The 14,307-nt window shown below is 37.4% G+C and overlaps 1 protein-coding gene across 25 annotated transcripts in view; it reads right to left on the bottom strand.

Moving 5' to 3' along the window:
• The window catches only part of GPHN (gephyrin), a 672,536-nt gene that overhangs the window by 40,373 nt on the left and 617,856 nt on the right, over window positions 1-14,307 (bottom strand). The window lies entirely within an intron of this gene.

The raw sequence follows: 14,307 nt of genomic DNA, 5'->3' as shown, positions 1-14,307 counted from the left end.
TCATTCATTGCATAGGCAGCCAAAAAAGTGCCTAGGTATTAACTGAAGGTAAAATCTATGTGTAAAACATTAAAGACTTAAAAAAAAAAAACCCTGACATAAATTTCAAAGTTAAACTAGTTGGGCAAACATCTCAGAATTATTTTGAATAATGTTGTACTTAAAGTATTTTTGACCTATGTATTTTGAACAGATTTCTCATCTATCCTCTTCATTTCGATTTAGGAAAAAAGACAGCAAATTATTCTGTTGTATTGAAATACTATACAATATGCATGTGATGGGTTCCTGATGCCCAGAGTTCTGGGCTCCTTGCCTTGCTGGATCATATTATCATTATGCTAAGCCAATGGTTCCTCATTTACTATGGAGTAAATGGAAAAAACATCCCAAACACAGCATCACATGGAATGTGGTTCAAAATACTGACTGGGTAATGAATACTATCAACAAATATAATTTTATGTTAGTAGAAAAAGATATTAGCTAATTTTACAAACCTTGTAATATATAACTACAATATGTTGATTCTATAGAATTATTGTAAAGCTACTGTAAACAAAGCAGCAGTGAGATGCACACCATCATGGTATTCATCTTTGTAGGGGGATAAAGGTTCTGGGGCCTAGCTGATTACTACAAATAAGTACTTTTCAGTGCTTTATCGTACTTTTTTTTTTTTTTAGATGGAGTCTTGCTCTTGTTGCCCAGACTGGAATACAATGGCACAATCTTGGCTCACTGCAACCTCTGCCTCCTGGGTTCAAGCGATTCTCCTGCCTCAGTCTCCCAAGGAGCTGGGATTACAGGTGCCTGCCAACATGCCCGGCTAATTTTTGTATTTTTAGTAGAGACAGGGTTTCACCATGTTGGCCAGGCTGGCCTTGAACTCCTGACCTCAGGTGATCTGCTCGCCTTGGCCTCCCAAAGTGTTGGGATTACAGGTGTGAGCCACCGTGCCAGCCTTACTCATTATTTTCATATTATCTGGGAAACATGTTTTTTTCCTATTTTGTAAAACCTCAGAGACATCAATTCTCTACATGAAATTTTCTAATTTGCAGAAATCAGCTGAAAGGGATTTTGTTCCAAATCCTTACTGAAATTTATCATGTTTCAAAGAATATGCTCAATGATACTTTGTACTCTGTGGGTAGTATATTCACAAAATCATTGAATCTCAAAGTTGTAAATGTTATCTTGTCCATTGTCACTGCTGGGCCAGTTATTTGGGTCCTGCCATACTCTATCCCCCTTTGCTACTCTCTGTAACTCTCCTTTCTGTTGTAAGCTTCTGGCTTCTGGAGATTTGATCAGACATCCTGCCTTACTAGAGAGACAGGTACCAACATATGACAACAGCCAGGGGATCTATAACTTCATTTATGTTGCATGCTATAATCTCTCAACAAATCTGTATGCTAGACTGAAAAGGTATTACTATGCTCATTTTAAGAAAAGGCAAGTTATATTCAGAGAGGCAAAGTGTAGATAGAGCGGTAAATGGCAGAGCCAGGACTACAAACTCTGGCTTCTTATTAAATGCTTGTTCCACTCCCTGCCTAATCAGAAGTGATTGTGTAGTTTTTTAAAGGCATGTAATATACCATAAAAGAAAGAGTCTAATGAGAACGGACCCTTGTCCAGAATCATCAGAAAGAGAGGATGCTGGCCAAGTGCGGTGGCACACCTGTAGTCTCAGCTACCTGAGAGGCTGATGGAGAGGATTGCTTGAGCCCCGGAGTTCAAGACTGCAGCGAGCTATTATTACATCTGTGAATAGCCACTGCATTCTAGCCTGGGTGATGTAGTGAGACCTAGTCTCTCTCTCTCTTTTTTTTTTGAGATGGAGTATTGCTTTGTTGACCAGGCTGGAGTGTAGTGGCGCGATCTCGGCTCACTGCAACCTCCGCCTCCTGGGTTCAAGCAACTCTCCTGTCTCAGCCTCTCAAGCATCTGGGATTACAGAGACCATGGCTGGCTAATGTTTTGTATTTTTAGTAGAGATGGGTTTCACCATGTTTGCCAGGCTAGTCTTGAACTCCTGACCTCAAGTGATCCGCCCACCTTGGCCTCCCAAAGTGCTGGGATTACAGGCATGAGCCACCGTGCCTGGCCCTAGACCTAGTCTCTTAATAATTAAAAAAAAAAAAAACAAAAAAGGAGAGGATGCTATGGCAAGAGGTATGGATTTGTCTGGGGTAACCAGCAGAAAACTGCATGTGTGAACATTTTACTATCACTCTGTGGAATGAAATGAACATGATTCAGAATCCCATGTTCAGATGAAAACTATGATTTTGGTTAACCATAGCTTAAGGGCCTATTCACATCATAAATTTGCTTTCTTTTTTATGATTCATGCTATATTTTAAATTATAAAACATTTCCAACATAACAGTATAACAAACACCCATGTATCCATCGCTCAGATTTGACAAATGCTAATATTTTCCAATATTTACTTCATATTCCTTCCCCCAGACTCTTCATTTTTAACATATAAAAACTGAGTTTTCTTTCTAAAACTCAAAGATTACTCTGAATAGTGATAAGAGGAAATAGGTAACAAGGGTTATAATCATGAATAATATAATAGAGAGAAAACAGTTCATGATTTTCTCAGTTTTCTCACATAAAGCAAGCAGGGTATATTAATTTTCTCAATGATAGGAGGCTAAAACTACAAAACATTATAATCTGACCTTATATTTAAGACAGAACTTCCCACATATAAGATCAATTAATATCCAAGAAATAAAATTAATGACAATACTAATGTTTTTAAAAAATACATTTTCACACCTATGTGTTAATCTCACAACTCTGTGAGGAAGGCAGTACAAAAGAGGACACTGAGGTTCACATAGGTAGTGTTAGGTTCAAACTCATCCTGTGTTTTCTCTATTCTTCTTCTAAATATAGTAATATTTGCATTATGAAAGACACTTTGTTACACATAAAACACCTTCAGATAAAAGCTATTTATCAGCATTTATATAAATATATAAATCTTATTTGTATATACCAAATACTGATAGAAACAAAATTTGTACTTCTAAAATTTGACTTATTCTCACCACTGCCACTAGAGGGGCTATTGGATTAAGCAGATTAAGTTTTCTAGGTATATATCAGTAGTTTCCCTTTTCACAAAGAGTGGCATATCTTAAAGGGATATCATGATATCACTTAAATCTTTCTTCATTAACAACTGCAGTTTTAATTTAATTTGGATGGTGCTTAGCCATTCCTTTAAAGATAAATCTCTTTTTTTCTTTTTTTGAGACAGGGTCTCACTCTATCACCCAGGCTGGAGTGCAGTGGTGTGATCACAGCTCACTGCAACCTCCACATACCAGGCTAAAGCGATCCTCCCACCTCAGCCTCCTGAGTAGCTGGGACCACAAGAGTGCGCCACCACACCTGGATAATATTTTTTGTGTTTTTTGTAGACAGGGTTTCACCACGTTGCCCAGGCTAGTCTTGAACTCCTGGGCTCAAGAGATCTGCCCGCCTCAGCCTCCAAAAGTGCTGGGATTACAGGCATGAGCCACTGCACCTGGCCTAAAAATAATTCTTTTTCTCTTTTTTAAGACAGAGTCAGCCAGGCGTGGTGGCTCATGCCTGTAATCCTAGCACTTTGGGAGGCCAAGGCAGGTGGATCACGAGGTCAGGAGATCGGGACCATTCTGGTTAACATGGTGAAACCCTGTCTCTACTAAAAATACAAAAAATTAGCTGGGCGTGGTGGCGGGCACCTGTAGTCCCAGCTACTCAGGAGGCTGAGGCAGGAGAATGGCATGAACCTGGGAGGTGGAGCCTGCAGTGAGCAGAGATCGTGCCACTGCACTCCAGCCTGGGTGACAGTGCAAGACTCCTTCCCAAAAAAAAAGACAGATTCTTGCTCTGTCACCCAGGCTGGAGTGCATGGCGCTACCTCTACTCACTGCAACCTCTGCCTCCTGGCTTTAAGTGATTCCCGTGCCTTAGCCACCCAAGTAGCTGGGATTACAAGTGTGTGCCACCATGCTTGGCAATTTTTTGTATTTTTAGTAGAGTTTTGCCATGTTGGCCAGGCTGGTCTTGAACTCCTGGCCTCCCAAAGCGCTGGGATTATAGGCATGAGCCACTGCGCCTAGCCAAAAATAATTCTAATACTAACATGAATCTTGATTTACTAACACTTCCCATTCATTTTCATTTGAATTATTAAATACCTAAACATTGTTCTCTTAGAGTACCAATATTACATGAAAACATTCTATAAGACAATTGCTTTAATGCTAAGAATGTATGTACTAGGCAACAGAAGATAAAGCCATTAATTGAAGACCTGAGTGTCACAAAGTCTAGAATCCTGTTTTATCTCTACTGCTAACTACCTAGATGATCCTGAAAAACTAGTATCATTTTTTTGGGGAAGGGGGTATTATTCTCTTTATCTATAAAATGAGGACATTTGGAGTATGTCTTTTTCATCTCTAACATTCACTGATTCTAAGAATTTGTGGTTGGTTGGGATCCAGATCAAGGGCAAAGCTATAAATTTTTTTAGGTTGACCCAGAAGTCTGAAGTCTACTTGAAAAAATACTAAGACTGCCCTATCCTTTAAAGGCTGGGAAAGTCCAGCCTTCACAACAAAACCGTCCAGGAAGCACAGAGGCTTGGACTGTTTATTTTTTGTACTTTAATAGAAGACTAGCAGCTTGCCATTTTGTGCTTTGCTAATTCAGGAATTGACACTTCTCTTCCTTTTGCCACTCATGATCCTCTTTCCCACTGTAACTCCATTCTCACCAGGCCCAAAGTACCCTAGCAGCTTCCAGAACCCTTAGGGTGAATCGAACTTTCAGTAGGGAGAGGAAAATACCAGCAACCTAAGTAACAACCAACTGGAGAGTGGAAGAATGAGCATAATATTTAGGATATCCCCTAGAGGTATAAAACTTCTGGGGCAATAGATAATTTTAATAACAATAATAAGCAATTAAAACACTAATACAGATTCAATTATGACATTAACACTGTGTTCTGGAACAAAATATGTGATTTTCAAATTGTAAGATTTAGTAGATGAAGGTAATTACAGTCCTTGTCAAAAATTCAATTAGTTGCTTGGAAGATCAAGTGGTAGAAATATCTCCAAGGACTGTGCAAAAGTGCAAAAGATAGAAGTCATGCAGAAAATAATAAGAAGACAGAGCAAGAGACTGACATACTACCAATAGGAATTCCATAAGGAAATAAAGGAAGAGATAGGGGGGAAAAGAGGAAAATTTCATTTATTTGAGAAGAGTTGGACTTGGAAATTGAAAAGGTTTACTAGGTTCCAGCCAAGATTGATTAAAAAAAAAAAAAAGCGAAACAAAAACATAAACCTAAATATGTCCTGGTACAATTTTGGAATTTCAAAAATAAACAGAAAATCTTACAAGCTACCAAATATTTAATAGGAAGATTGGGTTACTAACAAAGGAAAAAGTAATATTGGCTTTGGACTTCTTACCTACAATACCAAAAACTAGAAAATAGTAAATTAACATCAACATATCTCTTCAAGCCATACAACCCTCAAATCCTACATCCAGTCATTCACCAATCAAAATGGAAGAATGATACTTGTTAAAATGCAAAGATTCAGATGACAAATCACCAAGTAATGTTCTGGAAAAATGACTGTAAATGAAAAAATGATTCAGAACATAGACTTCAAGGTAGGGGAAGTTGGAGGAGAGAAAACAGTAGTGAAACACACACACACAGTCCTTTATAAAAAATATAGCTAAATCTAGGCTGGGCACGGTGTCTCACACCTATAATCCCAGCACTTTGGGAGGCCGAGGCAGGTGGATCACTTGAGGTCAGGAGTTTGAGACCAGCCTGGCCAACATGGTGAAACCCTGTCTCTACTAAAAACATAAAAATTAGCTGGGCGTGGTGGCAGGTGCCTGTAATCCCCGTTACTCAGGACACTGAGGCAGGAGGATCACTTGAACCTGGGAGATGGAGGTTGCAGTAAGCTGAGATTGTGCCATTGCACTCCAGCCTGGGTGACAGAGTAAGACTCTGTCAAAAAAAAAAAAAAAAAAAAAAAAAAAAAGAAGAAAGAAAGAAAGAGAAAAAAAGAGAGAAAGAAAGAGAGAGAAAGGAAAGATAAAGAAGAAAAAAGAAAGAAAAGAAAAATTAAAAAAGAAAGAGAAAGAGAAAGAAAGGAAAAAGAAAGAAAGAAAGAAAATAACAAGTAGGGCAAAAAGTCACCAGGCAAATGTAAATAAGCAAAAAAGCAGGAGTAGTAATATTAATGTCAAAACGGGATTTGATGTTAAAAAAAAGAATAAAGAGACACAACAAATTGTGATAAAAGGAAACTTTGTAAAGGTGATGCAGCAGTATACAACTCTCTCACAAGACAGCGTCTCATTTCATCCAGACTTCCTGATTGTCCCACCAAATTCCTGCACATTGTAGGCACTCAGTAAATGAGCTGAATGAAACTTGATTTCAAGTCAGTCTATCCACAGTAGCTTTGGGAGTAAATAGTTTAGTTACTCAATTATAATATCATAGGCTAATAATATTGTCTGGGGATGAAAGAAAAGATACTGCTAAACATATAATCATAAACAGTACTTTGAGAAGGGATTAAGGTGAAACAATTGTATATTCAAATACCATGTAAAAGAGGAAGCCAACTTATTTGGCATTGCTTGGAGGGCAGAATTAGGGCTAACAGATGAAAGACACAGGAAGAAAGACTGGCTCTGTGTAATGGAAAAACATACTTACTTTAACAGCCATCGAACAATAGAATGTGCTACCTCATGAGGCAGTAGAGATCTTTCTCACTAAAAGAATTCAAACAAAAACCTAACGGCTAAGTTGTTGCAGATTTTCCTTAACACCCCCATTGGGTGAAAGTCTGGACTAGCTAACATCAGAATAAGATACTGTGATTCTATGGAAATACTGAAAGTTACATAAACACAATGACTATTTTCTTTTCACATATAAACTGAAGCATAGAGGGAAACACCAATCTGACCTGACTGATGCAATTTGATACTTGTCTTGTAGATAATACTCTTCTCCCTTTCATTTTTGAACATAAGAAACATTTGCCTATTTGACTTGAGTGAAATGAATAACGGTATCTTTTCTTCCTAAAGCCATGACATTCATCTTCAACTTGGAAGATGGCTACCAATATTAATAGCACTCTCTGTAGAGTTCTAAGTTGATCACATGTCAAAGAACCACACACTTAATAGAAAGGTAGAAAAAGAGAAAGGAGAAGCATGTTTCAAAATAAATCTGTCAGAGAATGAATGCAGCTTTCTCAAAAGTGTATGTACTCATCAGTTTCTGTGAAGAAAGAATATATTCAGAGGGTATGACATCTTTTGAACACTGTATCTTTTCAGATTTCAATCTGATTGCTTTGGGGGCTCAATTCCAAAGCAACTTAAAAAAGTTAAGACTTTTTTTGCTTTTTAAAATTTACATCTGCCTCAAATTACTATAATCCTGATTCTGGCATAAAATTATTTTTGCTTTATCATGAAGATAAATGGTAAAGGCTCTGTCTTGGTTTTGAATTTTACAGCATTTACCCAAGTTTAGGATTTATGAATTTCAGAAAGAGTATTCAGAATGCAAATACATTTCTATTTTAAAATATTTAATATAAACACACAGATGGACAACAGCTGCTAATTAGTTCCTGTTTCATCTGTTACACCAACTGCAAGCTGCATCATTTTAAGATGAGTGAAGATGACACAGAGAAAAAGTCTAGGGTGTGTGGATTAAAGAATGTTGGCAGTTAATCATACCAAGGTAACAAAAAATAGCTGAGGACATCTATTAATCATATCATAGTTTCTTCAGAGGTCAAAGATAAATTCATTAACTACAAATCTTTTCTGGGTGTCTACTTCATGTATGGAATCAAACTACATACTACACATATAGCCATCATTTCATTCTTTTCCAGTCTCACTGGGTGTTCTGGGACCATGGAGTCATGTAAAGAAAGAAGAAAGCATGGTTCTTGCCTTTAAGTTTATAAGCTAGTGCAGAAAACTCATCAGTGAAAAAAAGTTAGAAAAATGAGTGAAATAAGCAATGACATTAATATCATCTGTTGAATTCAAATACATTAATTAAAATGAAAAAATATATATCATATATTTATATATAATATAAAGAAATGACAGAAGGGTAAATGGGATAGAATGATTAGAATTAATTGGAGATAATTAGGACAGGCTTTCTGGAAGACATTACTTTTTATGAGTTTGGGGTAGGAAAACAATGTCTAAAGCTACAGTAATACCTAGAGGTTATTCATAGAAGAAACAGAAATGTCAACTGCAATAGCAACGCTTAAAGATAAAGGAGGGCAACTCTAACCGCTACATAAAAAGTCTATCACTGAGATCGGAAAGAACCTCTCGTCATTAAACACGTTTGTTAAGGTAGAAAGAATGTTCTTTGTTAACCAATAGAAAATGAGAAACCTCTGCTGAAAAATGATCAGAAAATAAATCTATCCCAGCTTGCCAGGAGTAAAAGAAAAAAAAAGAAGAAAATAAATCTATTATGTTGACTCAAAAATGAAAACTTTGCATTTTGAGCAGAAAAGGAGGTTCATGCCATAAGGAGAGCAGATAGTTTATAAAAATGACAAGAACCAATTAAATTCAGATCTAAATTATCGTTGATGATTAGAAAACTCCTACTTTAAGAACATTGGGTAAGCAATGAAAAATTAGGATGTGTTTGGTTCACAAATTGGAAGTTGTAAGGCACTGGGCTTTGCCCAAATAATCACTGTGCTGTTAAGTCTATCTTGATAATTCCTGCTAAATGTGCCAGGTTTTTAAGAACCCAATTTTCTATCTCAGTACTTGTCCTTCTGCTTCTTGCTTTAATATAAAGAGGTAGCTTCACAAATTCGCAGCAGCAAGAGGAGGCAGTTCAAATACAAAACATCAATCTATGACATAGTCAAGTAAGCCCAGGATTTGAGTGGGGCAGGCTTCTGTGATGGCAATTTTCCAGAAGGGGGAAATCTTCTTAATGATGGGAATTTCCCAGCCCTTCCTTCAGGCCTTGAAAGGCTAGAAGGTCCAAGTTGGCAGTTCAGAAGCTATATTGCTGAGCTGTCATAAAGTTGAATCCTTATTCAATACTTAAAATCAGTTTGAGGAATTATATAAACTCAATTAATGCTGAAATTTATTAAAAAAAATTTCCCCAAGTGGATTCTATTTGGATAATGATTACCGCTTGTTATATTCAAGAAGTAAATTTGTAAGATCTTTTCAAGCCTGAGAGAGCTGCTCCTCAATTTTTTAAATTAAAAGCCTGCTAAATCTATTTGGAATTTCTCCCAAGATGCTTTTCTTCAGAAATATAAAATGAACCACCCAGCCACAAAGCTTTACACTGTACATTTTTTGGGGACGTGTCTCAGGAATGCAACTCTACTGTCAGTACCATACTTTCTGGCCTGCTCCTATGGTCAAGGCTTTTGGACTTACTTTGAAGGGGCCCTGTAAGATTCTTCTGGACTGTTGTATAATTGAAAGTTTCTAGGTTTCATGGAAAGAGAGAATGGTATAGGAAAAGATGGCAGGGCTGTTTAATGTATCCCTACTAAGTGCTGTGGATATAGTGTTTACCAACATACACTTTGTCCTAGTATTCATGGAGCTTATCTGGTGGGAAAGAAAACAACCCTGGCCCAATACTCACAAATCCTTTTTCCACCCTGTTTAAGCCATACAAGACAACAACTTCTCAAAGCAAATTTATTAGGAAACTGAGAAAAAAGAAAAAAAAAAGCAGTAACAGAGAAAAATATATGTGCTCAAATGACCAATATCTTACTAAGTTCTGGCCACAACTGCTTGGCTAGCACATATAGCATTCAGTACTTATTTACCCATCTACATTTCTTTGTCTTCAACTCTTCCCCTACAGTAGCTCACACTGTCTAGGAGGACTAAAGGAGGCTAATAGGTTATTGAACCAGCCTCGGGGAAAAGAAAACTAGGACATCTGCTGTTCCATATTTAAGGTAGATCCCTTAGAAAATGGGCAAAAAACCTGAACAGACACTTCCCAAAAGAAGACATACAAGCAGCCAACAAACATATGAACATATGTTTAGGGATATGATCATTTAACATATCCCCAATCACAGAGAAATACAAATCAAAACCACAATGAGAGACCATCTCACACCAGTCCAAATGGCTATTATTAAAAAGTAAATAATAGATCTTGGTGAGGCTGCAGAGAAAAGAGAACATTTACACACCGTTGGTGGGAGTGTAGATTGGTTCAGCCACTGTGGAAAGCAGTTTGGAGATCTCTCAAAGAACTGAGAACTACCATTCAACCCAGCAATCTCATCACTGGGTATATATCCAGAAGAAAACAAATCATCCTACCAAAAAGACACATGCACTCTTAAGTTCATTGCAGCATTATTCACAAAAGCAGAGACATAGAATGCTCTTCAATGGTGGACTGGATAAAAAAAATGTGGTGCATATACATCATGGAATAGTACACAGCTATAGAAAAGAATGAAATCATGTCCTTTGCAGCAACATGGATGCAGCTGGAGGCCATTATCCTAAGTGAATTAATGCAGGAACAGAAAACCAAATACTGCATGTTCTTACTTGTAAGTGGGAGCTAAACACTGGGTACTCATGAACAGAATGATGGCAACAATAGACACTGGGAACTACTAGAGGAGGGAAGGAGGGAGGCGGGTAAGGGGCCTAAAACCTAACTATTGGGTACTATCCTCACTACCTGGGTGACGTGATCATTGGTTCTCAAAACCTCAGCATCACCCAAAATACCCATGTAACAAACCTGCACATTAGCCCCTGCATCTAAAATTTAAAAAGTAGAAAATATGTAAATATACAAAGAATGCATTTGAGTGAAAAGAACAGAAAGAATAGAAAGGCACTGTGCAATCAAAAGAAGAAAGAACGACATGAAAATGAAGAAAAAGAATTTATAATGAGAGGTTGAAAATTCAAAGCCAATATATTACATTATTATTTTGTAGAATTCTAGATGAGGTAAAATAGTTGATATTTTGTCAAGGGTAACATTAAAGACTTTCTTTCTTTCTCTTTCTTCCTGCCTTACTCCCTCCCTCCCCCTTCCTTCCTTCCTTCCTTCCTCCCTCCCTCTCCCTTCCTTCCTTCCTCCCACCCTCTCCCTCTCTCTCTCTCTCTCTCTTTCTTTCTTTCTTTCTTTCTAGTCAATGATGCTGCCAACCTATCATCTATTGGGGGAAAATATCTAATATGAACAGTTTATCACCATGGGTTCTGGAAAACAAAACATAGCTATGAAATACTTTTTATGCTTGGAGAAAACAAAATGTAGGTAGGCTAAGGTTTCTATTACATTAGTTATCTGTCAAGTTCTACAAATATATACTATGGCTAAATTTTCAAGTCTTATTATTTGAGCAATTGCAAAATAGTATGAGAAATAAAATTCAAAGTCAATACAGACATTAAGATTTTGCATTTAAGTATGTTTTCTATAATCTTTTGATTTAAACTTTAGTTGTATTACAAAATATCATAATTTTACTTAAAATGCAGCAAGACTTTGGCTTCTTTTTAATTTGCCTACTTATCACTATGTTTATGGCATTACACACCTAATAGTATTAATAGCTCTTACTTAGATTCAGATTCCTTAGATGAGCTGGTTGCCTCTTTTGTCCGTTTTGGAAAGTTTGATTACAGTTGTCAAACTGGTCCACCAAATTTTTAATAATGCATAAGGGGAATTTTTAGGAGGTTCTTTTATTATAAAAGAAATACAGTATATCCTCAGGGTAAAAATATTCAAGTATTTCAGAAATATTAAAAAAAAAAAGTAGAAGTGGCTGGGCACAGTGGCTCACACCTTTTATCCCAGCACTTTGGGAGGCCAAGGCAGGTGGAACACCTGAGGTCAGGAGTTTGAGACCAGCCTGACAAACATGGAGAAACCCCGTCTTTACTAAAAATACGAAATTAGCTGGGTGTGGTGGTGCATGCCTGTAATCCCAGCTACTTGGGAGGCTGAGGCAGGAGAATCGCTTGAACCCACAAGGTAGAAGTTTCAGTGAGCTGAGATCGCACCATTGCACTCCAGTGTGGGCCACAACAGCGAAACTCCATCTCAAAAAAAAAAAAAAAAAAAAAAAATTAGAAGCGCCCACCGCCACGCCCGGCTAATTTTTGTATTTTTAGTAGAGACGGCGTTTCACCATACTGGCCAGGCTGATCTTGAACTCCTGACCTTGTGATCCACCTGCCTTGGCCTCCCAAAGTGCTGGGATTAGAGGCACAAGCCACAGTGGCTGGCCCTTACCATCACTTTTAATTCTCTAACTTCTACCCCATATGCAAACTCTTACTACTAGAAATAACAGTTGGGTGTATAGGGTATTTCTACATATAAATACCTTCCCATGCATATACCATATTTATAAATATATGTTTGTTCAGTTGCTATTCAATGTGAGATAAAATTAAACATGTTATTCTGCAACTTGCTTTTTTCAAATAAAATGTATCTTGGGAAAAAAGTAGAAACAGCAGCCGGGCACGGTGGTGGGTGTCTGTCGTCTCAGCTACTCGGGAGGCTGAGACAGGAGAATCACTTGAACCTGGGAGGCGGATGTTGCAGTGAGCCGAGATCACGCCACTGCACCCCAGCCTGGGCGACAGAGCGAGACTCCGTCTCAAAAAAAAAAAAAAAAAAAAGTAGAAATAGGGTTGTGCTTAAAAGTATATAAACTCACATAAATTTGTGCCAATTCAGAATATCTAGGCTTTACTAGTTTCATATTTGGGCTGGGGATATAAGATTTGGTAGTCAGTCATTAGCATACAGAATGAAAAGGACAGAAAGCCAAGGGTAAGCCACGGGGAGACCTATATTTAGGGGAATGAGCATAGCAAAAAGAGCTATAAAAGCCAAGAAATAATAGATTTTGAGTGGAGAATGAAGATATGGAAATAGTATGTTGCTACACAGGAATATAAAATTGTGGTAAAGAGGCCTAACAGCTTGCTTTTCCAGGCATTTTGTGTTTACATACACGTACCATTTTGAGGCTTTGTAATCCAGACAAAGATAATTCAACAGTGACACTGCTCTCTTCTACATAATAGACTTCAATATTTCTCTTTATTTAATCTCTTTCTTCTTATAGTTCCAAATTTGAGTTTAAGTTCTGGAACCTTCTAAAATATTTTTACTGCTTGGAATTTGTAATTCTTCAAAAGTAAGATCAGTATCTGTTTCAATTTTGTATCTTCCATAGCCTTTGGCTTAAAATTCATAGCAGACGCATGACTGATCTTACTATATTCTTGATACTTCCTGTGTTCCACAGACCTGCAGTTTGGTATAATTTTGGAGCTTGTCAGAGATGCAAAATCTCAGCCCACCCCAGATTTGTTAAAGTATAATCAACATTTTCAATAAGATCTCCAGACGACTCACAGGTACACAATCAATACTTCCTGGTGACTGATTAAACAATGAGTAAACAAATTGTATTGTTCTCCTTATTTCCAGTCTCCATCATTAGCTTATATGATAAATCTAGGTCAATTGATCTTTTTAAAATAATAGTTTTTTATGTCAATTCGGCAAAACAAAAACAAAAACAAAAACCCAAACAAACCAAAAAATACCCAAACTTCAAATTTAACTGAATTGGGTAGTTTGGCAGCCTAAATTGCAAAGCCTTTTTTTTTTTTTTTTATTATACTTTAAGTTTTAGGGTACATGTGCACATTGTGCAGGTTAGTTACATATGTATACATGTGCCATGCTGGTGCGCTGCACCCACTAACTCGTCTTCTAGCATTAGGTATATCTCCCGATGCTATCCCTCCCCCCTTCCCCCACCCCACAACAGGCCCCAGAGTGTGATATTCCCCTTCCTGTGTCCATGTGATCTCATTGTTCAATTCCCACCTATGAGTGAGAACACGCGGTGTTTGGTTTTTTGTCCTTGCGATAGTTTACTGAGAATGATGATTTCCAATTTCATCCAAGTCCCTACAAAGGACATGAACTCATCATTTTTTATGGCTGCATAGTATTCCATGGTGTATATGTGCCACATTTTCTTAATCCAGTCTATCATTGTTGGACATTTGGCTTGGTTCCAAGTCTTTGCTATTGTGAATAATGCCGCAATAAACATACGTGTGCATGTGTCTTTATAGCAGCATGATTTATAGTCCTTT

The sequence above is a fragment of the Pan troglodytes genome, chromosome 15 (assembly GCF_028858775.2).
Source record: "Pan troglodytes isolate AG18354 chromosome 15, NHGRI_mPanTro3-v2.0_pri, whole genome shotgun sequence".
NCBI lineage: Eukaryota > Metazoa > Chordata > Mammalia > Primates > Hominidae > Pan > Pan troglodytes.
Note: the sequence above shows the minus strand (reverse complement) of the source record. Positions and strands in the feature narration are given on the sequence as shown.